The sequence below is a fragment of the Oxyura jamaicensis genome, assembly GCF_011077185.1.
Source record: "Oxyura jamaicensis isolate SHBP4307 breed ruddy duck chromosome 4 unlocalized genomic scaffold, BPBGC_Ojam_1.0 oxy4_random_OJ72816, whole genome shotgun sequence".
Taxonomy (NCBI): Eukaryota; Metazoa; Chordata; class Aves; order Anseriformes; family Anatidae; genus Oxyura; species Oxyura jamaicensis.
This window is the reverse complement of record NW_023303850.1, coordinates 573,303-601,015: the sequence shown is the minus strand read 5'-3', so window position 1 is coordinate 601,015 and position 27,713 is coordinate 573,303. Positions and strand designations below refer to the sequence as shown.

General features: G+C 43.4%; 1 long non-coding RNA gene across 1 annotated transcript in view; it reads right to left on the bottom strand.

The window, feature by feature from the left end:
• LOC118157211 overlaps positions 1-27,713 on the bottom strand; it is a 100,759-nt gene that overhangs the window by 63,079 nt on the left and 9,967 nt on the right. The window contains exon 3 of the long non-coding RNA XR_004746580.1: positions 9,455-9,556. This is a non-coding gene — a long non-coding RNA (uncharacterized LOC118157211). The remainder of the gene's footprint in view (positions 1-9,454; positions 9,557-27,713) is intronic.

Below are 27,713 nucleotides of genomic sequence, written 5' to 3'. Positions count from 1 at the left end.
AAGTCTAACCCAAGAAAACCGTGCCAGTTGCTGGAAGGTCTAGCATAATTAGGAAGTGGTGGCTGTAGCAGCCCATTGCAAATCTAAAGGCATTTAGATTCAATCTATCAGAGTAACTAAAAACTGCCAGTTTGCTTCAGAATGGACTTTGGAGAAGTTGTTGCCCGTGCACGGGTCTTATAAATGCTTGCTGGTGCAACCAGCCATCTTGCTGCCATCATCAGTCACACAACACAGCTGTCCCTTCTGCTGTGTGTGCGCTTCCAAGGGGACAGGCTCTTGCAGGTGACGGGCTTTGAGCCAGATCCACCCAGGGCATAAACTGGCACCAGCCGACAGCCTGGACTCCCAGTGCTTCCCATCTTCATGAATTATCTACTGTACTGAAACAAAGGTGATGGGGATTACAAAAGATGGTTCATTATTCATGTGGAACCAAACTTCCATTTTGAAAAGAAGACAAAGTGATTCGAACCAATGCAAAGATAATAGTTGTATAATTCAAGTGAATTTCGTTTGACTGCAGCTAATTCCAGGTTGCAAACTTTTTGTGAGTGCCCTAGCGAGCAACCTACCAGGCAGGAGTATGTGCTTCAATCTGTGGATCTATGGATACTGCAACATACTTAAATAAACAGAATTTGGTTTTGTGAACATGAATATTCACACTGGAAATCTCATTTTAAGAACAAGGCTCATCCTGTCTGGAAACACAAAGATAGGCTATGATTTGTCTGTCAAAAAGATATATATCAAAACATTTCTCTTGCTGCACATTATGCACACTTGAAATTTATGAAGCCCACGCAGGGACAGTAAGAGACAGGATTTTATTCCCAATAGCTAACTACCAGCTCTGCTGCTTTTCAGAAATTGCTTTTCATCACCGTGGTTGTTTTTTTTTTCGCCATCAATTAAATGGGGATGAGCACTCACCTTCATTTGCAGAGCACTCTGATCTCTACAGACAAAAAGTTTGTATCACAATCCAACACCAGTACCAGTCAGCTCGGTTCCACCAGTGACAATGACTGATTAACTCAGGGGAAGGAAATTAAAAGGGCAGCAGTTGACAAATACACCTTGTCACCAATCAAGGGCTTGATGGAACAGTTCAGTGCACCGAGACGGAGCCTCAGCTCACAGGACAGCTGCTGAACCTAGTAGCCAGGTGCTCTTGGTGACGGCCTGCTCTATGAGACGCATGCAGGGATTTGCAGTGGAAAAAAAGAGCGCCTGTGTTCACACACTTTCATGTCCTACTTTCCTGGGCCTCACCATCCTCGTGCAGACAAGCCTCATGGCTTATTCAGGAGCAAGTCAGTGTGCGTACGGCCTGGCTGGGTGCACATCTTCAGCTACAAGGATGTGGTGCTTGATCCCACAGCTCAGCCAGAGGAGACAGTGCTGCAGGGTAGAAACAGTCCCGGTCCTTAAAATAAATGGGCTATTCTGTGAAGACCAACACAAGGCTATGCACGGTCTTCAAGATGGTTCTGGGCCTGTCAACGTGTGCTTCGGGTGGAGGGGCTCAGGGCTCTGCAGCAGAGCTGCCAAGAGACCTCAGCTTGGCATTCAGCTCTGGCACCACAGCAGATGATCCTTGCTCCTCTCGGCACCATGTCGCATTGTAGGTCAGAGGTTGGACTAGGTGATCTTGGAGGTCTCTTGCAACCTAGATGATTCTGGGATTCTGTGTACCAGTGCTGTAAATCACTTGGATGTCTTTAAAAGTGTTACCCACACTCTTTCTAAAACCAACTTTCTGACCGATGAAAGCCATTAAACAGTCCATTACATTGCAAATTAACTGCAAGGCTGTGTTCAAGTCCTGGTTTGGATAACTGAATTCCTCTTCACAGCTCTGACAGCAATAAAGCATATCCTAACAGATAAAATAATTGACTTCAATAGCAGAGATCTGCTCACTTTTGTTAACGTTTTACCTACCCATTGCCACAAACACACACTGTTTTCAAAGTGTCCTTCCTTTACCCAAGCCTGACCATGAATCCGCCTGTTACTACAACATTTAGGCACATGTTGGTCAGAATTGAAAGCGAATGTGTGCCAAGCACCACCAGAAAGCTGCTCATCTGGAACTGTAACCTCTCGCCTTTAATTACAGGCCGAGGATTTCTTTTACCTTTTACTCTTTGCCAAGAGTTCCTGTTAGCTTTGATAATTGCAGCGAATACTTTCTAAAAATTAAGCCACCTACACAAATCTGTCCCTAAAATAAGTGCTGGAAGCAAATCATAACATCTCCCTGTCACTTCATGGGTATCCGTATTGTCACTAGATTTATGTTCTAATGCTACATTATTACCTATTACCATAGTTGTTAAAACCTTACTTTTCATGCTAATGAAAATGATGAAAGACAGGGGTTTTGACATAAATACTGTAATAAGAACCATATTAATGTGACAGACGATTGCTCCTCTGTGACAGACTATGAAATCCTGTACAAGAGTTCCAGAAGGATCATTTACATGTCTGCATCTCTTTTTCCCTGCAGGAAAGCAAAGGATACATGCGTAAGATTGGAGGGGACGAACACCAGAAGTCAGGTCACAAACTGGCAGTCACCCTAAGAAGAAATGCATCCCAAGGCATACTTCTCTTAAGTGCCTATAAGCAAAAAAAATGTTAATTACAGGGTCTAGGGTCAGAGTGCTAAAATCTCGTTGCAGGTATCTAATTACATAGCTCCGGGCAAGGCTTCCAAACGCAGGACAAAAGTACTGCCACCAGCAAGAGGGGCTTTGTGCTCCTCAGCAACACCTTTGTGTTCCACGTCTGTGCCATTCCTCTTTCACCAAGTCTGACGTGAATGCTGCCATCCTCCAGTCATGCTTACAACCCCGATTCCTTCTCCAGCTCTTCTAGCAGGCTTCACAGCTTGCTTCTGTGCTCTACCTCCAAGGCACAGATCCTAGGTCTCCTCAGGGACCTGCGAGCAGGCAGCAGGGGAGCCAAGGTGCATGTTCCCAAGCACAGATGATCAGACGTGCACCGTGCAGCAGGCACAACAGCTCAGGTGCCATCTGTCTTTTGCCATTCCAAGAGAAAGAAAATAATGATCACAGAGATAATTTATTATTAAAATTCTCATTTACTGATAACTTGCAGATGAAGATTGTTTTTAGTAATATAAATGTAGTATCTCCTGGAGGGTCTCTCCGGAGGTTACTCATCTTTTAAGTTCTTTGCAGTCTTTTTAACCCCTCTTGCTTTATTTTGATTACCTTTCAGCAAAGTTACAAGAATCTTAGCACACTTTCCTACGCTTCTAATGTTTGTGTCTTTGTTCTCGGGCCTTCCTTGAAGAAGCGAACAGTACCCATCTCTGATTTGTCTTGAAAAATGAATTTACCATTTTCCTCATTGAAGCAAGCAACGACAACAACAAAGTTTTTCTCTCATCTGTTTCTTATCCTTGAAAAACTAAACGAAGTGAAATTTCCAGGGCTGCTGGTGGCATCACCTTTCACTCTCCGGTTTAGCACATTTTGCTTTCACAGCAGTTCAAAAGTTCACCATCCTACATCTGATGCCTTCTGCTCACTGCAAATGTCTGCAGTACGGTGAGAAGTTAAATGATTACAGCAACCCACAGACCCCATAAAATCGAGCACCAGCATGCCAAAGCTGAAACGGCCTCGCGCAGAATTCCCAAATGCTCATTTGCTTTTGCACCATATGATCAGTCGGAGTTGAGGCTTCGCTGAGTTTTGTCAACTTTCATTAAACATGTTTGTATTTTAAAGAAGCTTTCCTCTGCAGGCTGCAAGGTCAGATTTTAATGCTTTGGAAAAGGAACAAAAGCAAAACACTTAGCAATGATCTAGCGTCTTCTGAACCTCGTGTGAAGCTTTCAAAGGGCGGCAGTGAAGCTGGGAGTTGCAGTGCTGTACCTTTCCCTTGCTCTGATGGCAAGCCGCAGAAATTGGCCCCAACGCTGTCAGAAAGTGAGGCTTTTCCAGGATGGCTTATTAGCACTATACACGGGAAATCAGACAGCAAAGCCCAGAGCTGAGAGCCAGGTATGCAGCAAGTGTTCAACGAAACGGGTGGAATCTGCTTGCTCAAGGTCACACAGAAATGGGCATTGGTCGCCCAGCTCACACTGCAGTGCTTCACACAGCGGGCCACGTGCCTTGCAAAAGGAGTCACACTGCTCGCGTTAGATGTATTTAAATTGTATTGTACAGCACTTTGTTTCCAGTCTTTTCTTGTGTAAAGAAGATAGTGTCTTTCAAGGCGTGTGTTTGCCTTCACAACGGGATGCCGCCAAGTCAGCAAGCTTTGATAAAGCTGTGCAGTAAGGACCTCTGCAGCACTGCGGGGTTAGTTTGGGACTCACGACTCCGGCACTGGGGAGCTGAGCCCTGACAATGATTTATTTGTCAGTGCACTATACTGACAGCCAAATCAGGCAGAGAGCAACTAAGAAATAAAAGGGCAGAGGGAAGATATTCGGGTTTGAAATTGTTCTGAAAATTTCTGATAAAAAAATCAATTACAAAACAAAAAAAAACACTGTGTAGTGTCTAAGGCTACATACACTGGCCTGCAGCAAGGAGCAAAGTCATTTATCTTCAAGGCAGTGATCACAGACAAAAATAGGAGTGCCATTTTTTTTTTTTTCACTTGAAAATCGTAGGCAAATTGGGCTGCTAATTTGATTTCACCACTTGCAAGAAACCACTTCAATTATTGGTCGTATAGGTTGGCGATACCAATTTTCAAACGGCTTCCAACACCCCCCCTTCCCAGAAAAGCTGTATCATCCATTTAAGATTGCAGCTAACAATGGCTCAAAAATAATTTAAAAACCAATAGAGAAGGAATGCTTCATGTAGAAAGACAAAAATCAAGGCACCAGCACGCTAAGGTTCAACTCCTCTGCCTGAAACAATCAGCAAAGTACCTTCTCAATTTTCAACCAGACAGCCAACAATCTTTTTCTGGGTAGGAACTGACTACATACATGATCTTGCAGACACAGACCTGATTCAGACCTGATTTTTCTTTGCTCTCTGCTCACAAAAAGACGGGTCAGAGTGGCCACTAGCACTCTTTGTACAAGTAGCAATAATAAAACAGTTTATGGTAGTTGGAGAAGGAACCCAGGCAATGCAACTGGGTACAGACCTCATCTCTGAATGTCTTTATTTTCAGCGTTGCTTCTGGAGCTAGCCTGCTGAAGGGATGTTTCTGCTCTTACTGGTGTGTTGCAAGTCCCAGCACCCCTTAACCCTTACTGGCTCCGTGCTTAAGGTCTATAGCTGTTTAGAAGAAAACATGGATAGGAGTAAAAATAAGAAACCTAACCCAGATGCTTAGTAACACAACGAACACGGATCATCAGGTGAAGCCCCATTCTCATCCATATTCTTGCTGTAACATCTGTATGAAGCAGAGCATCTTTGTCCAGACTACCTACTTTTGTCCCGCTCTACTCTGCGCTGGTGCGGCCTCACCTCGAGTACTGTGTGCAGTTCTGGGCACCACAGTATAAAAAGGACATGAAACTGCTGGAGAGTGTCCAGAGGAGGGCTACGAAGATGGTGATAGGCCTGGAAGGGAAGACGTACGAAGAACGGCTGAGGTCACTGGGCCTGTTCAGCCTGGAGAAGAGGAGGCTGAGAGGAGACCTCATCACAGTCTACAACTTCCTCGTAAGGGGGTGTCGAGAGACAGGAGACCTTTTCTCCATTAACACCAGTGACAGGACCCGCGGGAACGGGGTTAAGCTGAGGCAGGGGAAATTTAGGCTTGACATCAGGAGGGGGTTCTTCACAGAGAGGGTGGTTGCACACTGGAACAGGCTCCCCAGGGAAGTTGTCACTGCACCGAGCCTGTCTGAATTTAAGAAGAGACTGGACTGTGCACTTAGTCACATGGTCTGAACTTTTGGGTAGACCTGTGCGGTGTCAAGAGTTGGACTTGATGATCCTTAAGGGTCCCTTCCAACTCAGGATATTCTATGATTCTATGATTCTACCCAATGTAGGCACTCAGAGAGGGGAACGTACACAGCATGCACTAACAATTCAATACCCACTCCTTGAAAAGTGCCTTCCTTTGCTTCTTAGAAAGTAACCCCTTCATGTCTCCTTGAAGCAGATCAAGTTGTTTGCCTCTCACGCTGGTGGCTGCTTGCTCAATATTTTTTAATATTATTAAATGCATTGTTCAATGACTCAGCCAGAAGGCAGCGCTAGGCTCTTACAGCTGCAAACCTCCTCCACCATGCACCCATCCCATCCAGCGTCTCTGCTGGAGTTCCCCCGCTGCTGCCCCAGGAAACCTGCTCCCAGACATGCTCAGCCTGTCCTCTGCTATACCTGCTCTTCCAATGCCCTGCTGCCGGGCTTGCCCCATGATGTATAAGCTAGCTTTTCTACGCAGATGGATTCACCACATGGTTTTCAGCCATGCCATGACACCAGGCAGGGGGAAATACACTGCATAAATTCTCGAGATCAGTGGCCTCTGGAGACCCCGCAGCCAACCAGGATGAGAATTCAGTTCCACATCTTTCAACAGCCTGAATCATACCTGATAGTGGATTCCTAACAGCGACAGCAAAGATGCAGCATGGCTGTAAGAAATGCAGAGTTACCAGCCACAATGTGCGGTTCTAGCAGAATTTCTTTTTCCCTGTGCTGTTTCTTTCCCTGAAAGCTGTTTTCAACCAGGCAGAATAAAGGGGCAGGTGTGAGGAATCAACAAGTGATATGAGAAAAATCTCCCTATCTCAGGTAAGAAATAAGACATCCTGTGGGTCCAGCTGGATAGGCTTTATACCCACTTTAGCGTTCCCTTTCCCTCACGCTTGAACAGCAGAGCCGAATTCTGATAAAGTAATTTTGATCCAGTGCCAGGAGGTCATCTGTGTGACCTAACAAATCTGTGTACCTAACAAATACAATGCGGTACAGCCACTGTGGTATTTTCCAAATACTTAAGAGCGTGTGAATATCCCTATCTCCAAGACAAAGTATCCGTGTGCTCGTGGCATGTTTGGTAAGACACGGAATCTTAAACCCATTTTTAATTCATCAGAAGTTTTATTAAACAGCAGGTGGATCACCAATGACAGGTATTGTTAAGTCAAAAAGTAGTAACCTCAATACTAAGGAGCAAGCTTCATTAAAAAGAGAACTGGTACCTTCACTGCTGACTTTCTGCTCTTTGTCAAAAAATAAACACGACCTTTCCACAAATGTTTGGCATGTGTTATGTTTCAGCTAAAACTTTCTAATTTTTTAGGCAGAATATAAAACCTATATACAAATATAAAACCATAAAATTTTAGTTTTCAAAAACTAGTAAGAGTTACTAGCAGCTTGAAACTATTTAACAAAGGAAGAAACAAACTGTCTCCAGCATTTCTGAAACACGTATCATGTGCAACTTACTGCAGCATTTGCTCTTGTACTAACTGAGGGAAGGAAAGTTATATTTATCATTATCAGATCCTCTTAAACTACAAATTCAAACACCAATAGACATGACTCAATGTTTATCCTTCCAAAGAGCAGGAGCTAAAGACAGAAACAACCTACATAAAGATCTTAAAGGAGGATTTGTCTTGAAAAATGATTGCATAAAATCAGGATCTTCTTATTCAAAAGACTACCTTGCCTTGTGTATTCAGACATATTTTCTTAAGAAAAATGGGCTTTTCACGCATATTCTCTAAGCATTGGCACAGCTCCTCAGGAATGAACTCAAGCCTAGTCTTCCCTGGAATCACATGAACCCTTTGCATTTTTCTATCCCTTACTGTGCTGCCAATTCTAACAATTCCAAAACGACAAGTTAGGTTGCAAAATTAAGAGACTGGCTTCAAAAAACAAAGCATTTTAATGGAAATGGGAAGAGAAAGACAAGTCCTTCTTTCTGACTTTTTTTTTTTTTTAAAATCTGTGTTCAACGTAAGTGATTTCCAAGTATATCTCTGGAGGCTACGGACTTACTTGACCAGATTCAGACAAGACCAGTGGGAAAAGGTACCACAAGAACCATGATAAATCCACAAGTGATGGTAGCGTTGTGCTCAGAGCAGCGTAAAACCAACAAGGCTCTGACCTGCTGATCCTGAAAGCTATATGAGGTGTGGCACCAAGCAAGTCACCTCTCAAAGTACAGTCACCTTGTGAAGCTTGGCAAAGCAAGGCTGCCCCTGTGATGTGGCCTATGAATATCCCTTCATGAACTAGAGCAACTTTTTAAGGTATAGGACTTGGTTGGGTATTTCTCACCTACAACATTTCCACTCATAAATGACACTGCAGAGACTATCAGGGCCAAGCTCAGCCCTACACTAAAATGCAGCCCCTAAAACCAACAGTGCAGGCCATACCTCCAGCAGGCCACAGAGAAGAAACAGCTTCTCCCCACAGACAACTTGCTTTCAAACATCCTTTGAATACTTCCTACCTGTTGTGAGCAGCTCAACCTGGGAGAGAAAGCAAGGTGGGCTGGCTCCAAGCCTCCTTGCTTTATAAAGGCAATTTATAGTGAAATCCACTAAAACCAACACAGCCAGGAGCTTACCTTATATAGCAGGTATTTCTGTGCATATAAATACTGTAAAACAAACCTACAAACCCTTTTTTTTTTTTTTAATGTGAAAAGCTGTTTATATAAAAGGTAAAATTACTGTGTTTATATCTAGGTCATGCCAGAATAATGTATTTGACTAAAATAGTTACAGTAAATTTTGATACCATAAAATGTGCTGCATATCAGACAGAACTGTGAGCCTTCTTTCTTTTCATATTTATGAACTTCAGCATGGAAGCTAAAAAGCGAGTGATCTGAACAGATGTGATGTTGATGGGACTCTGCTCTTTCTAGAATTTCATGTTGTGCTATCATAAGCCAGCTGGGAGACTACAGAAACAGCCTTCAAGAAATTCCTTCAGCAAGCTTGCGTTTAGCGTGTGAGATGTACAGTTCTCATGTCACTTTTTTTGGTCCTTAAATAGCAAACTGTCTTTAACACACACAAAAGCCCCAAAACGCAAAACTTTGAAACGGAGTACGAAATAGCTTCTGCCCAATAGATCAATGAGCAATCTGTAATTTCAATCGCTCTCATGTAGATAAAGGAAAAAAATGTTACCCCACTGAGGAGATATACGGAAATACATGGGATATTGGTGACATACCTGCAACAATACTCTCTTAAAATACTGAAGGAGCTTTTGGATGATACTGCAGCACTTTAATGAAGATCAGCATGGCTACCTGCACACCTAGTTACCTTACTCATTAGCCAAAGCTTCCAACAGCCAGTCTGACAGCACACAAACTCAGAGCATAACCTCAATACGGTCTGACTGCCATGTCCTCAAAACAGGGAATGGACAATCCCCAGGAAGTGACTGTGTGTCAAAATGTTTGGGTGAGCACTACACCAGTGCAAACTTACCACTACTGGACAAAATCAGACAGCGTAGGTGTGATCCTCACTTTTTAATAGCAACAACGACTGTGCTGTGGAAACCTGTCTCGCAAACTTGGTTCCAGTGAGCTGAATGGAGATAAAAAGAAAGAGGTTTCACAAAAACTCTGAATATTAAAATCTCTGTTAAACTATTTGCTCTGTCAAACAAGATAATGTCCCAGAAGAAATTCTGTGAGAACTGTACTTTGTTTTGTAAATGCTTATTGTTGTAGGGTCAGGAAGAATTCTCCATCTTAACATATAATTAAACTTAATGGGAAATGTTTAATTAAATTAAGAAACACAAGAAAATTCCCTCAAGGCTACAAGAACTCGGACTGCAGTGTTGCAGTAAGCCCAAACAAGGCTTAATATACTGTAGGGCACACAGGGCCAAAGCTTCTGGTCTGTTTTTAAAATGTTACAGAATATGGGTAATTAGAAATAGGAAGGATTAAATAAAATTTAAATTCAAAAAAGTGTTATTAAAGTACCCATCAAAAAGTAAGCAAGCAGATTACAAACAAAGGATTTGTAAGAAAGTCAATAGGAAATGGTAAACAGAAAAGTTACAGATATAAAGATCTCATCAAAAATTAATGTAAGCAACGAGGCTCAAAGGCTTTGGGTCAAAGGGAATATTTTCCTCTGACCCAAGCTGGTGTAGCTACATGAAAGCTTTTGCACAAAACCTCTGTGGCTTCCATACATATGTAATCTAACCTCACCTTCAACATGTAACATGCTCAAGTCACCAGCACGCCCCTGATTTCTGGATTTACTCCACTGAAATGAAAAAAGCTAAGCCACTCGTTTTACTGAGCTAGGGTCACTCATGGCAAGTGACCATCTGCACTCAGGTTTTCAAACAGCAAACCAAAAGAAATCATCACCAACATTGCCAAAATTTCAGGTAACATTGCAGGGAAGGACAGGGAGAGGGCGAGAAAAATGTTCCTTCAACGACACTGAAGCATTTCATAAAATCCCATCAATTTTGCTAAACTGCTTGAGGTTCACTAATATTTTAAATGCTCCTAAGCTTCTTGCTTCTTTCAAATGTATTTTTGATATCGCCACCAAGTAAATCTCCCCGTCCCCCCCCCCCCACAAACCAGAAACACATCTAAAATCTAAGTAAAACATTTACTCAGAAAAATATGCATTCAGCACTGATGATTACAGGCTTGTATCCCATTGAAAGACTACAGAAATACTGGAACTCTACAAACTAGACTAGCATTGCCAAGCAAAACTACAGTTCTGCATCCCATAGTCTTATAAGGGCAATCATTCATCTCTCCTTTCCCCAAAACTCTGCTTTCTCTGCCATTCCAGAAGCACTCATAAATCATCACAACATCAAACAAAACCCCTACTGTAGTAAACACGAGGATAATAAAGGGAAGAGCATTTTAATGAGACACACATTTATGCTACACTGTACAATTCCCAAAGGGATTTTTTCTTTTTATTTTGCTTCTCCTAAACAAGCTGTTGGAAGAGCATCATGACTCCAGAAACTACCCTTTTTTTTTTTTTTTTTCTCTCCAATAACACGCTGAGCCCCACTTCCTCAGCACACAGCAACTTGCAGGAAGGCACCTAACTCAAATTGACAAGCCTTCAAAATGTGTTCCTGTCAATTGCTGTTGGACAGATAAATCAGGACTCGTCAAGTGGAATACCTACAGCTGAAGACAAAAATAGAAGTATTTTTAGTAATCCAGTGCTCTTCTCGCTGCCGTACTCCTTGTACCATCTCCTTTGCTCATTTCCTGCATACTTGTTTCTTTTCTGAGGTGCTGTATGTAATTGAAGGAGATATTACAGCATGAAGGAGACATTTAGGTTTCAGAACTACTTCATTATAAACAACAACAATAACAACAAAAAACACAGTAGATTGTGTTTGTAGAGGGGAAAGGTACCTGTCATCTTTAAACATGTTTGCTAGCATCATAGCTGGTTAAACCCTTACACTGAAAGTTGATGAGAATGTAGAAGAAACAGGTACAATTATTTTGTAATAATAAGAAGAGGGAAAATTAGGTTTAAGCCGTGCCTCCAGCAAGAAGATCCTAAAGTACTGTAATTTGCTGCAGAATTACAGTCGGAGCACAAGCTGTGCTACTCACAAGAACAGTTTTGCTTTTTTAGTTTTTAAATAACATAATTATTTGTGTGCTTCACCCTGACAGAGACTCGTACACGTCAAGCTTTTGTCCTCATCCTATGCCACACGCAGCAACCATAAGGAGAAATATGAATGCCCCTTGAACTTGGGACAATAGAGTACCAAAAGCCTCCTGATTTTGATCCTGCACTGTGTGACAAACCCAGTCACCTAGAGAAACTCTCTTCTAATTATGAAGTTTCAGGAGGAAACAAATAAATTAGAAAGCACATCAACAGTCTTAAGACAGGTTGGCATCTCCAGATCATTTTGCCTTTGTTAGATCTTGACAAAATTCAGGGTACAAGCTGTTCTGGTCAAATCCTGACTTGTAAAAGCCAGACTCCTTTAAAATAGTTTAGTTTGGGGCCCCAGGGTCTGTAGTCACCGGTGCACATCAGGTCCCTGTGCACATTTCCAGGGGCAGTCAGACCACCCAGCCACAGTGCAGAACCTATGTTGTGCCTGTTCCACAGCACAAACCTCACGTTAACTTTCAGCAGTCTTCTCTTGGAAAAACGTACTCCACCATCACAATTTGCAGCTTGCGACAAAGAGCCAGGAAGCATAAAGCAACCCACCCTCCTGGCAGGACACAGACGGACAGGGATGGAAGAATTGTTTCCAGCAGACCATGCTCAGCCTTACATGTCCCTCGTGGCCTTGGCACCTACACATCGCAGCTAAACTTTAGGTTTGAGGCTTTGTGCCAGTGCCCATGAAACTCCTAAATTACTTGAGGGGAACAGTGCAATAAGGGGGCTGCAATAAGGAACTGCCATCACGTTTCTGGACACCTTCAGAGCATTGCACTGGCTGGAAAGTCTTAACCCAACTTCAGCTTTTAAGTCATTCCATATCATCTCTCCTGCATTAGTGAGCTTCAAACATGCTTATTGTTCCTGCTGCAAATAAAGGAGAGCTGCTGCTGCCTGTCACACACACTCCAAAGCCTGTAAGTCATGGTATAGTCCAAACATGCCCCTCATTAAAAATGTTCTTTTTACTAACATTAATAAGGATCAGATCCGCGTGCGTTGGATCTTGTCTGATAGCTGCACAACATTTGAGGACTTCTAGAAACGCAGCAGAAAGCAGCAGCATCTTTGTGAGAAGAGGCCTCAGTGTCTCGCCTCGTAAAACCTTTGGCTTCTAAAATATTAACTTGACAGTGTGTTTCCAGTTCGTACAGCTTTAAGCTTAACTGTCTGTCAGAAAACTATATAAATCTGATTGTCCCTGTCAGAGCCAGATACGCTTTAGCTCTCAGACTTCCTAGAAATTCTGTTATTTATCCTGTAGAAACAGAAGTGGTGCATTGCCAGCACAACCAGCATGCCATCATGGAGCCTGAAGCGGTTCGTGCTGCTTTTGCACAGTGTGCAAAAATCCTGCAGGAACCCCCGTTTGACCAGATGACTGCCAGGAGCAATCCAGAACAGACCTACCTACTTAATGGAGAAAATACCCGGAAAGGGATCCGCAGCACAACCACACATTCCCATGACAGCTGAGATGCAACCCATGGCCTCTCCGACATCAGGGCATGGAGAAGACCTCCATTTGTTGGCCGACCCCTCAATTCTGCTGACAAGCAGGATCAGTTTGATGGCATATTTGTATTTCCAAGCAAAGTCAAGGTGTGCTTGGGCACGTACACCGCCTTGGGAGTATGTCTCCTCCCTTTTCACCATATTCAGCCATAAGACAGGAGGTCTCAGATACAGGGGGCCCCTTCATGTCTTTCCCCATCCTCTCCCAAAAGAGGTCTGCGAGCTCACCTGCTTGGACCAGGATGGTCCAGTTAATTTTCCTGTCTCTATCTCTGAGCTGAATGTTTGCATATCTTCTCCCAGAGGGTTTGAAAGATTTCTGAGGTCTCCAGCATGGAACAGCCCCATTTATTGGGTAAAAGGAAACGAGAGAGAGAAAAGCAATGCAAGAACTAGAGACTAATTTGTGGGATTTTTTTTTTTTTTTTCCCATTGGCTTCACCAAAACAAACAAGAATTGTTTACATTCAGGTTTAAGTGATTTTTTTTCCCCCAATGAAATCTTAGTTAGGTCATATTGCACATATGCATTTTGACAGCCTTTAATTAAAGAACCATATGTTACATTTCTACAGGGTCTCAAAATATTAGTTTATACAGGCCCCACAAATTGAAAAGTCTTGGTAGAAAGATGATTGAAGGACCTAACACACAGAATGATCAGCTCCAACTGCAAGACTTTTTGACTGAGGGCTCTGCTTTTTTTTTTTTGTTTGTTTTCTTGGTTTTTGCGTGGTTTCTCTTGTCAAAGGGACCACCACAAATGAGAAGGGTCCTTTAAACAAATCAGTAAGTAATGAGAATCGCAACACTAGTAACAATTTTATGGAAGTTTCTTCCTAAGAATAAAAATAACATTCTTTTTTATCACATGCTGTGCTTTTCTGGCATAGTTTTCTATCTTTGAGTAATGACTTGGGTATAAAATAAAACTGCTAATTTGCTACACTCGAGTTTTCACTCTCACAACTGCTGTGCTTTAAGCTGTGTCTGCTGAAACCCGAATTTTGCATATGCCTCAGAAGTACTGCAAGGTATTACTGCCTTGCTTCCCAGAGCTTTAGAGTGCTCCAAAATGGTTAAAGTCTCCCAATGACAAGACATACCGCGTGAATTCTCCACATGCTGGCAGAGCAGCTGCTAAAACCAATTAGGTCATTATTCAATCTCATAGTTTTTCTTTAAGACGAGGGAAAAATGCAAACCTTAAAATCTTCGCGCATTATTCCAATGAAGAATGATTTCAGTCCTTTTAATGTAAAAGCCCAGTGAATTTACTAATGGAATGAGGCCTATCAACAAGACCTTTGCATTAAAATAAGCATCATGCATGTAGCTGGGAGAATGTGCTGGGCGTTTCATCTCAAGAACACTCATTTGGAACAGGTTCTTGGGCTCATTTTAGGCTGCATTTAATCCTGTAATTCCTAGTGCATTCTAGTGTATATATGGTGAAACCTTGATTGCTATCTGCATCTCATTTCCCCATCTTAATTCAGGTCTAAAAATAATAGTTTCAGAGCCATAACAGCTCTCAAATATTTCCCCATTAGCAAAAGGCTAATTCCTGATCTCATTCCAGGGGCAATTAAGCTGGAAAAGCAATTAAGGTTTCAGAAATCCCCGACAGTGGGAAAGGTTCAACCTAATATCCACAATCACATTAAAACAAAACATATTTTAGGGTTATTAGGAAAATATGCCTTCTGACGGTGGCCAGTAGTTCACAAGAGCTGGGTTATTACCAAGCAGCCTTGCTGTGTGAAGCACGCTCCCGCAGCAGGTGTCACTTAGGTCCCGCGAAGCAAACGGCCAGCTCAGTGCTGAATTAGTCCACGCCACAAGGAGAGCCGAAGGAGTTTCTTGCTGGAGAGCAGCCCTCTAAATGAGCAGCGTGCCACCCTGGCCTCGCATTTAGCTAAAGATCCGCTCTATTTCCGAGAGCTCCTATCCTTTTGCAAGGCCATCTAACAGAGCTTCCATGCCTCGAAAGGCCCTGGTAAGCCAGTAAGTTTTCCACTGCCTCTGATGGTAAAAGGTTTTGGTCTCCAGCCCCACCATCAGCATTTCACCATATGCAGACCGCTCTGCGCTATGCCAGTTCCTCCCACTCACATCCTCTTCCTCCCCAGACAAATCCAAGGGGGATGGAGAAAAAGAGGGCTTGGGAAGAAGAGCGTAACGGAAATAAGTGGCTTTTTTGGGGGGATCAGAAACTTAAACCAAATGCTGGCAGGATTGTGCAGGGCCCTTAGAAGTTGGGAGCAGAAACATGGGGTTTATCAGGAAAGTCTTTGGACATCGTGCACACTATATTTTTATTTTATTGTGCATCTTCAGATGACTACCCACACAGAAACAGAACTGCAACCTTCTGTAAATGTCTCCAGTCAGCTTAAACATTAGAGGCTGGATTCAGCTACCTCCCCTTCCCCAAGCCCTGCAGTCAGCCTGAGCTTACAAGAGAGGCTGAGATGACCACGTGAAAAAGCTTTCCTGTGCCGGTATTTCCCATTAGCAGCCAGACTTGGGAACCAGTGAAACATGCCCCACTCATGGCACCTTTGCCCTTCTGCAGTAGGTCCTCTGGAAGTGCAAATGCGAACACCAACAAGGAGGTGGAGATTAGTTTTGGATTTCAGCTGGAAGTGATAAAACTTTTATACAGCACAGGGTATATTAGATCTGGAACTCTTCGCAGTGAATGTTTGAAGAAGAATAATGCAAGAAGTAAAAATACAATACAATAAAATCCACTGTTGATGTCAACATTTGTTGGTTCTCTCTGACCAGAACCTGGCTTGAGCACTTTTCCTGAGTAACGCTCTCACAATTTTTATGTTACTGATGCCATGGACTTCCTACTTATTATGGTCTCCAAGACTGCCTAAAAGACCCTCCAGAATGAGGCGGTTATCATCTACAAATAACCAACACTAGCAGCACAGACTTGTGCATCAATTCATGTCATAGGGCATTTCGGAGAACAGAGATGTCATCTGTGAACCCATGCCAGATTATGGCAGCTGAGCCTCCAACGCACCAGTGGAATATGGCACAGGACTTCCCCTGTATTGAACAAGCAAGAAAACAAAAAGCTCATAATTTAGCTGGCAGCATAGAGCAAATTAGTTGTGATTTTAATCCTGTGTGTTTTTAAACCAAGAATCTTTGCGGCTGGCACAGTTGCCTACAGATTAAAAACAGAAAAAAAATAGAAAACAGTGTGCATGCCCTCACCTAGTTACACATTACCCAGTTACACATTCAGCAGGAGGCACCTCCCTGCTCTCCGCACGTGAACAAAGATGTTTGAACACCTCCTGGATGTGCATGGGTGACCAAGAAACACCAATCATGTTGTCACTTCTTGCTTGAGTCAAGTTCCATAGAAATGACCTGAATGAAGATACCAGCCTGCTTGGTAAGGATAATAAAGTTGATGAATAATGATACATCTTCTGTGATAGCAATTTCATTCACTGAACAGATTTGACAGTACAGTGAGGTTATTATGCATTATTTTTAGTACTAGAAATCAATGGCACTATTGTCCTTTTCAGTTCAATTTGATTTAGATGAAGCTCGGTGTGCAGAGAGAATAATGAGGAGCACTGCCTCACATTAAATGGAAACAGAAATCATGTTCTTAGCAGGGTGTGTTTTATGATAACGCGATTGTTCTGCAAGCAGCTTCTTATTTCAATATTTTGGATGTTTAAATAAAGTGTGTGCTCAAGACATATGGCAGTCTTTTAGAAAATATATTTCTCCAGCAGAAAAATGCCAGATTCTTTTGTAAGGAGAGCTGCTGTCACCGTGATTCTCAAGAGTGGATGGACAGCAGATGCCTGAGGGACAAAGACCTTCCTCAGGAACATCTGTGCGGTTTGGGCGTCTGCCCAGGCTTGAGTTTGAGCTCCTTCTTCTAACAGGAGCTTGAGACCGAGGCTTCTAGCACCTGAATGAGTTGCCCAGTCTATTCTAGTACTTGCTATTCTTGGTGAAAAACTATCTAGGGCTCTAGTTTCCTCTTACTGAAGAATGGATTTTTTCATATCTCCTTTAAATGCAAACATTTTTGCAAGGCAGAAAAACTGCTTTCTCCTAACCAAGGGAAGCTGTAGGATAAATTTTCGTTACAGACTTCTGTCAGAGGACTTCCACAGAAAGAAACGCAAAAGTTACCTCCTCTTCTCTGCCGAACAAAAAGAAACACAGCCGCCTCTTACTATAACACTGAGCTACAAATCCCGCAGTCATACCCTGCCTTCCCCAAGTGCTAGAAGACCTACCTGTCTCCTACACAGGCAGGATGGCCCCTGCCATCCTCTCAGCCTGCACCTGTGCTGCACAGAAATCTGCTCTGCATGGGAAATAAAGCTTAGCAGCATGAACTAAAAAAAAAAGAATAAAGAACCTCCTGGCGCTGATTGCTTTGATATGGCTCCTGTTTCATTGAATACATTTATTGAATTAATTAAACAAACAGCAACAAAAACCACAAACCTCATGAACTGCATTTCTCTGGTGCTGCAGCTGAACTTCCCAGCTTCTCCACCCAAGTATTTGAAGACCCAAGGGAGCGTACCTGAGGCCATGCACAGGAACAAGACATGCAGTACGTTTGGTAGAAGCTAAGTATGCACCCCCTTTTGTGAGATGTCACAACCCTTAAACAAGTTGTCTCAGCCACCCATCAAATCAGTTTGTCCAGGCAACCCGGCACTCTGTTCCAAAGAGACCGTGACAGACTTGACAGGTGGGCCTGTGCAAAGCTCATGAGGTTCAACAAGGCCCAGTGCAAGGTCCTGAACCTGGACTGGGGCAATCATAAGCTCAAATACAGGCTGGACAGAGAATGGATTGAGAGCAATGGATTGAGAGCCTGAGGAGAAGGCCCTGGGAGTGCTGGTTGAAGAGAAACTCAACATGAGCCATCAGTGCGGGCTTGCAGCCCAGAAAACCAACCATATCCTGGGCTGCATCAAAAGAGGTGTGGTCAGCAGGTCAAGGGAGGTGATTCTCCCCCTCTAGTCTGCTCTTGTGAGACCCCAGCTGGAGTGCTGCGTTCAGCTCTGGGGCCCCCAGCACAAGAAAGACATGGACATATAAGAACGAGTCCAGAGGAGGGCCAAAGATGATTAAGGGGCTGGAGCACCTCTCTGATGAAGACAGGCTGAGGGAGTTGGGGTTGTTCAGCCTGGAGAAGAGAAGGCCCCAAGGACCTGGAGAAGCGAAGGCCCCATGGAGACCTTATAACAACCTTCCAGCACCTAAAAGGGGGCTAAAGGAAACCTGGGGAGGGACTCTTTATCAAGGAGTGTAGTGATAGGACAAGGAGTTATGGCTTTAAACTAAAAGAGGGAAGATTTAGATTAGATATTCAGAAGAAATTCTTTACTCAGAGGTTGATGAGGCACCGGCACAGGCTGCCCAGAGAAGCTGTGGGTGCCCCATCCCTGGAGGTGCTCAAGGCCAGGCTGGATGGGGCTTTGGGCAACCTGGTCTGGGGGGAGGTGTCCCTGCCCATGGCAGGGGGTTGGAATTAGATGATCTTTAAGGTCTCTTCCAACCCAACCCATTCTGTGATTCTGATTCTATGATTCAAGCAGCAGGAGGTGGGTCTAAGTCCATGAGCTCTGCCATGCACAGCATGTGGGGATTGCTACAGACTCTGTAAAGCCTGGAAAAGGAATAAAAGTTGTGACCAGCTGAAGAGTTATAGCTAGACCGTCCCCTTGCATTCAGGGCTCACCTGGAAGCCATGTGATGTGAGCTACAGCACTCGTTTCACCTGTCCTGAAGACGCAGACACCATGGGCCGGTAGATGGCACTCTGTTAATGACCTACACACACTTAGAGCCATGGAATATTTCTGCGGTAAATCTAAAAGCCTACAGCTCTTCCTGCCTGCTCTGTGGAAGAGGCAGCATTTTGTTGGCAAAAGATGCCCAGCTCTGTCCATAGACCTATGCTCCACACACAAGTACAGCTCAGTTCCTTTCTGCAAGGACTTAGGCTATGCTGACTGATGCACAGCAGGGCTGCGTATCATCCACCTGTGCGCACCCCTAGGCACAAAAGGGAGGCCTAGTGCCCTCTTTATCAGCCAGCCACCCCCTTACATCTTCATCTGCAGCACGGCAGTGATGCAGGAACGTTCTGTGTTGGAGACACACGGAAGGTTGTGCCTGAGGGATAAGATGCACACTGACTTTTCAAGGCAGAAGGCTGCAACTTGCAATATGACCCCTTCCTAGGCATCAGAAAGGTCTGAAGAAACTCCTGCAACTAAGCAGAGTGCCACACGTTTTGAATTACACACGGTCATCAGCCAAACTCAGTACAGCCTGAAGACTTTCAGCTCTCCTTGGTGGAAAACAGGCCCTGCACACCAGTGATGCAACATCTCGGCAGGGCACTTTCTCACTGTACCAATGTACAAATACAAATTACAAGAAGCTTTCAGCCCTGTCACAGATTCAGCATGAGACAGGTAACTGATGCTTTTGAAAACATGACACAAAATCCCAGCTCTTCAATAAAAGAAAAGAAATAGCTTTGCAGCAGTCATTCTCTTCAACACAATCAATCAGTTCTACTAAGACTTTTCTCAGACACTCAGCACACCGTTGAAGGGCAACTTCATAGCAATTTTAAGTCACTGAGATACTATATTTGCAGCATTATTATATACTTGTGGGCATCTTCCTAGTTAACACCGTTTATTTCCTCCTAAGGAGCAGCCTTGAACATGGGCACCATTGGATGCCTTCAAATCTGAAAGCAGCACACCTGTGGCACTGAATAGCAGACAGCTTGTTTGTTTCCTTAGAACACCTTTCTCCATTTGGTTACGAAGAAGCAAACAATTCTCCTTCACTTTGATTCCACTTGGCTATCATGCTTTAACTGGCTTTCATGTTAAATAAATAGGACAGAAGAAAAAAAAAAAAAAAAGAAAAAAGAAAATGGGAATGGAAAATGCTTTTGAAAAATAGTGAGTGCCTTCAGTAGAATAAATATGAACTAACCACCCAGAAGCCGGCAAGGCAACAGCTCATACAAGCTGATGGCTCTTGCTTGTCTTAATCAATAGCCTTACTTTCCTATCTTGGCAAATTTGAGTTTTTCAGTAGCAGACTGAAAGCTGGCATCTCATCCACTGTGACAGCTGAATTCTCCTTTAAGGAGCACTATCCCCAAGCAACTTGGGGCACACAGAGTGGAAATTTCAGTTCTGTCATAAAAAGAGAGGCAATTTATTGATCTCTCAGTTTGGAAACACCAGCCTCCAACCAGAAAGATCCACATCACAGTGTGAAAACACACACTTCTGGTAGCAATAAAGCTTTTAAGTAGGGAGGTTTCAGGCTGCATTACCAATCAAAATCTATTAGATGGTCTATTTAATATAGCAGAACAAAATGCATAAACATCCAAATGAAGTTTAACAAAAATTTAACCCACTTGGACTTACTCAAATTCTGCCAAAGCTGTAATAGAGCATGAGCTTATTCACTCCACAGAATCACAGAATAGTCTAGGTTGGAAGAGACCTCCAAGATCACCGAGTTCAACCTCTGACCTAACACTAACAGTCCCCACTAAACCATATCCCTAAGCTCTACATCTAAACGTCTTTTAAAGACCTCCAGGGATGGTGACTCAACCACTTCCCTGGGCAGCCTATTCCAGTGACTAACAACCCTTTTGGTAAAGAAGTTCTTCCTAATATCCAACCTAAACCTCCCCTGGCACAACTTTAGCCCATTCCCCCTCGTCCTGTCACCAGGCACGTGGAAGAATAGACCAACACCCACCTCGCTACAGCCTCCCTTCAGGTACCTTCAGGTACCTCCCTTCAGGTACCTCCAAACTGGTGAAAAGCTAAAAACAACATTGTTTAGAGCGGCAATTAAAAACTTTTTCCATTGGACAGCAGCTACCTATTTGAGTTTTTCACTCCTGTGAATATATGATTTATGGTTGGAGTGATGGATTCAAAATCTGGCCTGAAGTGTGACTGCTGCACCCAAACTCTGCTTTGGATAAACAGCTTCAAATCCTAAGTACTAGCAAAGTCTCTCCCACCCTCGGTCTGCTTTTTGTGCATGTTTAAAACACCCTCTGATAAGCACATATTCGACCAAAAGCTGAGCATTTATCTATCCAAGGGAAACCAGCTGATGTGATCTTTTTGGATTTCAGAAAAGCTTTTGACACAGTTTCCCATAGGATCCTACTGGACCAAATGTCCAGCATCCAGCTGGACAAAACCATCATATGATGGGTGAATAACTGGCTGATGGGTAGGGCTCAAAGGGCTGTGGTAAATGGGGCCGATCACCAACCGCATGAAGTTTAACAAGAGCAAGTGCCGGGTCCTGCACCGGGGATGGGGCAACCCTCACTACACGTACAGACTGCGCGACGAGACGCCGGAGAGCAGCCCCGCAGAGAGGGATCTGGGGGCTGTGGTTGACAGCAAGCTGACCACGAGCCAGCAGTGTGCCCTGGCAGCCAGGAGGGCCAACCCCACCCTGGGGTGCATCCAGCACGGCATCGCTAGTCGGTCGAGGGAAGGGATTGTCCCGCTCTGCCCTGTGCTGGTGCGGCCTCACCTCAAGCACTGTGTGCAGGTCTGGGCACCACAGTACAGAAAGGACATGAAACTGCTGGAGAGGGTCCAGAGAAGGGCTACAAAGACGGTGAACGGCCTAGAGGGGAAGACGTATGAGGAGCAGCTGAGGTCACTGGGCCTGTTCAGCCTGGAGAAGAGGAGGCTGAGGGGAGACTTCATGGCGGCCTGCAGCTTCCTCACAGGGGGGAGTGGAGGGGCAGGTGACCTATTCTCCATAAACACCAGTGACAGGACCCATGGGAATGGGGTGAAGCTGAGGCAGGGGAAGTTTAGACGAGACATCAAGAGGAGGTTCTTCACCGAGAGGGTGGTTGCGTACTGGAACAGGCTCCCCAGTGAAGTAGTCACTGCACCAAGCCTGCCTGAATTTAAGAAGAGATTGGACTGTGCACGTAGTCACATGGTCTAAAGTTTTGGGTAGACCTGTGCGGTGCCAGGAGTTGGATTTGATGATCCTTATGGGTCCCTTCCAACTTGGGATATTCTATGATTCTATGATACAGCAGAATTCTGTTGCCAACATGCAAACATAAATGTCTGAGACACAGCAAAAGAAGACAAGCCTATACAACAAATAGAACTAATCCTTCTGCTCTGCTCCACACCAGCTTAGCCCCGTGTCTAGTGTTAGGTACCACAATTCCAGAAAGTTACGCACCAGTATCAAGGAATCCAGAAGAAAACCATAAAGTGTTGAAAACTTGCTTGGAGAATATGCACAGCATGCTACTGTCAGTGGGAACACCTCCATAGGTATTTTAGTACAAAGCCTGAAAATTATTCTAGCACATCCATTTCCTACAGTATAAGCATTAGAGGTGATCAAGCAAAAATGTGTATGTTTTTACAAATAAGTGTGAGCTAATTGAAAAAATAAACTAAAATCTCTGGAGCTGCCCATAGGAATACAAATAGTGGAGACTGGTTTACAGGAATAGATAAATATTAATATGGGACACCAGTGTAAATCCCTGCACTGCACCACACTGCCATTTGAAATGCAGAGAGGTAGAAAATACAAAGGAAATTGCTTTTAAGTCTTCAGACTAGAACTTTTTACTTCAGTGCTCATTTCTAGAAAGTTACTGCTTTCTCCTCTGTGACTGTGTATCCCCATTTTTGAGGTATACATCAGGGCAGGGAGTTTGCAAACACAACAAGAGAGCACAAACCCCAGGTATTTTTCACAATGGCTTTTGCAGAGGTGCAAGATGAAATCCCACACTCACAATCAGGAGGCAGACGTTCTTGGTCAAACTGTAAGTTCTGGAGCAGTTTCAACTGTATTTCCTCTAAGTTTCTTTTCACCTCTTACTTGCTACTGAACTTTGAGGGTCCTTACTGTCCATTGTAAGACAGCAACGATGCCTCTCATCCCACAAACATTTGAAATGGCTTATATAATCGTGAAGCATCTGCGTGGCTGTGCACATGTAATTGTGCATTGGTGCACACAGTTAGATGGCTTTTTATATCGTCGTAAGACACCTCCCAGCATTTCTTTGGGGCTGTTTCTAGGGGCTAGCCATAACTGAATTGTCTTTGGTACCAGAAAACAGAGACCGCTGGGCAGCATCTGAGTGATTAACTGCACATTAATTATTTAATGAATTTCAGTGCTAGGTTAAAGGTTGGACCAGATGATTTTACAGTTTTGTTTTGTTTTTTAATCCATACAACTCATCACATGGGAGCACTTCGGCAGGTGTTCTGCTTGTGATTTGCTTTCAGGAATGGCTTATTTTCCTCGTACCACTCTATGGTTTCTGGTACAGAGATGCTTCTTCTCTAGTAGGGACTTGGCCATTAGGTTGGTCTCAAAAGCTACTGGCTTGCTATCTTCTTCACTGAAGGTTATTTGCACCCCATGAATACAGTATCCATACTGCAAAATTTGATAGATGAAGCCAGTTCTGTTGACTTCTTAAAATGAATTTTTTTGAAGAGGATGAGCAAGCAAAGAGGCACTTAAAGTAGCATATCGCTGAGTTAATATACTACAATTTTACCAAGCTAATTAAAGACAGAACAATGTGATGATCAAATTAAGGTCATGGTTAAGATAAAACCATTAAATCAAGATGTCCAAGTGATGAAATTGCCGATACATCAGGATATAAAATCAAACAACACAATTTACAGTAAAAATAAGCTATTTCATTCAAACCTTCCTTTGGAAGAGGGGCATGACAAGCAATTTCTCTCTAGTTTGAGCCCTCAGCCCCACTTCCAGCAGTAAGCGCAGTGACCCAATTAAGGAAAAGCACAGATGGATGTTTAAATCCATCAGAACTGAAACGTTCATGGTGGTCTAATGTCCTTGCCAAGCAGATTTAAGCAAGCACCACACTACCTTTAGAGCATGTTAGGGAGACATTTCATTTCTGCTTCCTCTCAGTCCCCGACCTGATTCCACCTGGTCTTTAGAGATTAAAAGAGGGAGTCCTGCCGAGCTGTGTGCTTGCAGACAGACCCTTCTTTTCGAGTTCTGACAAAGCCAACAAAAATATTTTGTCCAGAGTTGCACTAAACTCAACTAGACAATTGTAAAGGACATCAATGATGACCATACTCAACCTTCTTATAATAAGATGAAATCAACAGCAGTTCTCTCTCCCTCAACAACTGAGTTATCCCACCAGACAGCTGGCCTGTCAGACGTATGTCCTTACACCTCTGTGTTACGCTGTAAATAACACGTAGTAGAAGCTTTCTGAGGTTCACACCTCTTGCTGGGAGCCTTCCTGCCCAATCTCTCCTCTTTCCTTTCCTAAGGGATCAAGACAGCTCTGGGGATACCGTCTACATTCATTTTATTCCTTTTTAATCCACAGGAGAATCTGTCCATTCTTTGTAAGTAAAATGAACAAGGTTTCCTTTCCTCGGGTAAAGAAGTACCTCCTTTATTTACTGTATTCTACAGTTGGCTAACAAAACAGTCACAACTGGACTCACCAGAAGAAAAACAGAATTCCTTTACTTCCATAGCCCATTGGCCTTCTTCACTGTTAAAAATCACCTACCCCGAATACTGCGCATATATCATACATTTTGTATCAATGATGTTTAATGATGTAAATTGATATGACTATCTATATTGTGTCCATCACATTGTACCAAGACACAATCCCTCTGTACTGAACCACTCCAAAGGGACTGACTTCAGCCACTTTCTCCTAAGCATTCTGCAATACAAGCTCAAGTTCTCCAACCAGATAGTAACCTGTAGCTCTGTTCAGGTTATGCTGCTCTGCAATTATCCGCTTTATCTTGCTTTATCACTTTTCCCTTTAATTTCACCGTTACTGCAAATCACTTAGTGTACTTTTATTTTCTTCTTTCACACAACAACAAAGAATCTGCAATCCTACACAGACTGAGTTTTGGGCAGCACTACTAAGAGCTAAAAGCGAAACCTTGCTGAAGATGAAAGCCCTGATATATTCATTTCTCTCTTAGCTTACCTGTGCAGCATGGGCATGGTTTTCACAGCAGTTACATTCTTTCACAGGTGAAATAGTAAGAAGCCATGCTCAGTTCTGCAGCACGTGTACCATCACACCACTGCTGGATTTGAGGGTACGCACTGCTCCTTAGAACAGCTCATGGTCAGTATTACCATGAAGCTTCACTGGAAAAACAGGGAGCGAATTTTTGCAGATATTTTCTTACATTATTAAGAAACAGGGTCCCTAGGAGAGTATACTGTTAAATTGGATCTTGGTCTGTCTTGTCATTCTGGTTCCCTTCTCCTAACCTATGGCTAATAAATGAAGAACACTGCTGTTTGGAAGCAGCTGATAGAAGAAATGATAGATCAGATTAGACTTGTGTGCCCTCAAGCCCATCATCTTATATCTGATAATGACCAGGCACAAGATGCTCAGAAGGCAAAGGCAAAACTCCTGCAGACAGATGTGGCTAAATCTCTCTCATTATGGCTCTCTTTGTCCCAAACAATTTGCTACCTTCAAAGCATGTTGTCTAGTACCTCTTCCATGATTAGTTCTGCATTGCTCATAAAGTCTTCATTTTTACCACCATATGAAATCTTTGGTTGGTCTGTGACAGCCTAAACTATGGTGCAGATCACAACAATGCAATCTTTGTTCTTAAACTAACTCATGCACGGTTTTGTTAACTCTCCACTTTCACAGTGGAAGCCACTAGCTCATAGTACTTACATTTTCGTTGGATGGAGCTTTGGGCAACCTGCTCTAGTGGAAGGTGTCCCTGCTCATGGCAAGGGGGCTGTAAACAGGTGATCTTTAATGTCCCTTCCAACCTAAACCATTCTGTGATTCCCCAATTCTTAAGTCACTGCACCGTGTGCCCTTCCCTGAATGCTCAGAACCACCAGTTGACATACATTGTCTGTTACACAAGCATTGCTGTCTACTACAAATATGCTGCACGTTATCAGCATTCCTTACTTCTGGATAGAAAATGAGGAATTAATCTGATGAATGTCAAGTTTGGTTCATGTCATCATGATCCATCCTGAAAGATTAAACAGAGCTATCCCATGAAATCAGATTCATTTCAGTCAGCACCCACAATGCAAATTCTTTCACTGAATAAATTTACTCCACCTTGGCTGTACACAGTAGCTGACGATGATTAGATCTACGGGTTTTGGTCATGGTTTCAGGTCTTGTTTCTGATGAGTTCACAGCCAGCTACGGCTTTATATCTACCAGAAAAAGAAAATGCTACGCACCTCCTGTTGACAACAGGAATAACTGTGCATTTCAGCAAATCAAACACAAGGCTACAGATATTAACCGTGGAAGTCTCCAGTAGAAATATTTTCTAATCTAAAGTGGGACAGGCTCATAAATAATTTAAAGGGAGTTATGACTTTATATTATCTGAGTAGTATATCTGGGAGGCAGGACCGGAATCAGTGGTGTGGGCTATTCCCCTTTGAGATCTGTAATAAATTTCTTACATTATAATCTGTTGTGAAAAATATTCTGGTTGTCACGCTCCGTACTCTGGAGGCATTCTAAGTGGCCTGCCACTGAGTCCCCATTGGCTGGTAACACTGTCCAAATTTCTCATCATTTCACACTTCCGCTCCATAGGCGCGCGCTTGTTACAGCTCGCTGCTATAAAAATGAGTTTTAATGGGAAAGATCTGACAGGAACTTTATGCTTCCTTGACAAAATTTTTATTGGGCTGAATGCTGGAGCATTACCGACGTAGCTCTGGACTGGCAGCTATGAGCTGAGGAATCGCTCTGGGAGGAGGGTGGGGAGGAAGCTTTTATTACTCTACCTAGATTTCTCTGAAATGAAACGCCCCCAGAGCAGAGGGAGGATCTTGGATGCTGCTGTCAGAGAGCGGTATGATCCCTCGGGGCTTATCAACACCCTCACGCTATCAGGAAGAGAAGTAACATTATTTTTCTCCAAAACCTGACACATACCCAAGTCTTATGGCCCCTTATCACCCTGATACTGAAATGCCTTCCAGTCTTGTGCTTATCCTCAGCTGACATCTATGAAATGAGAAGCAGATAGACTAAAAACTCCTGGACATGTTGGCCCGTTTTCTGCTTTCTCTCTAAACTCCCAAATGGGGAATTTGGGCCTGATGCACCTCCCATTGACATCAGCAACCTCGGGTTGCCAACACAGGGCTATATTCCAAGCATGATTCAGAGGCTCCAACCCTGCACAATGAAGCTGAGTGTGAAGCCAAGCAATGTAAGAAATTTACTCGAGAAAAAATTTACTAACAGACCTAAAGCAACAAACCTCAGGGAGCTTAGAACATTACTAATCAAAGTCTGACCTTCAGAAGTTCTGACTAGCTCCTGCTGATTTCCAAAAAGTAGGACATTTATTTAGTTTCACCAGAA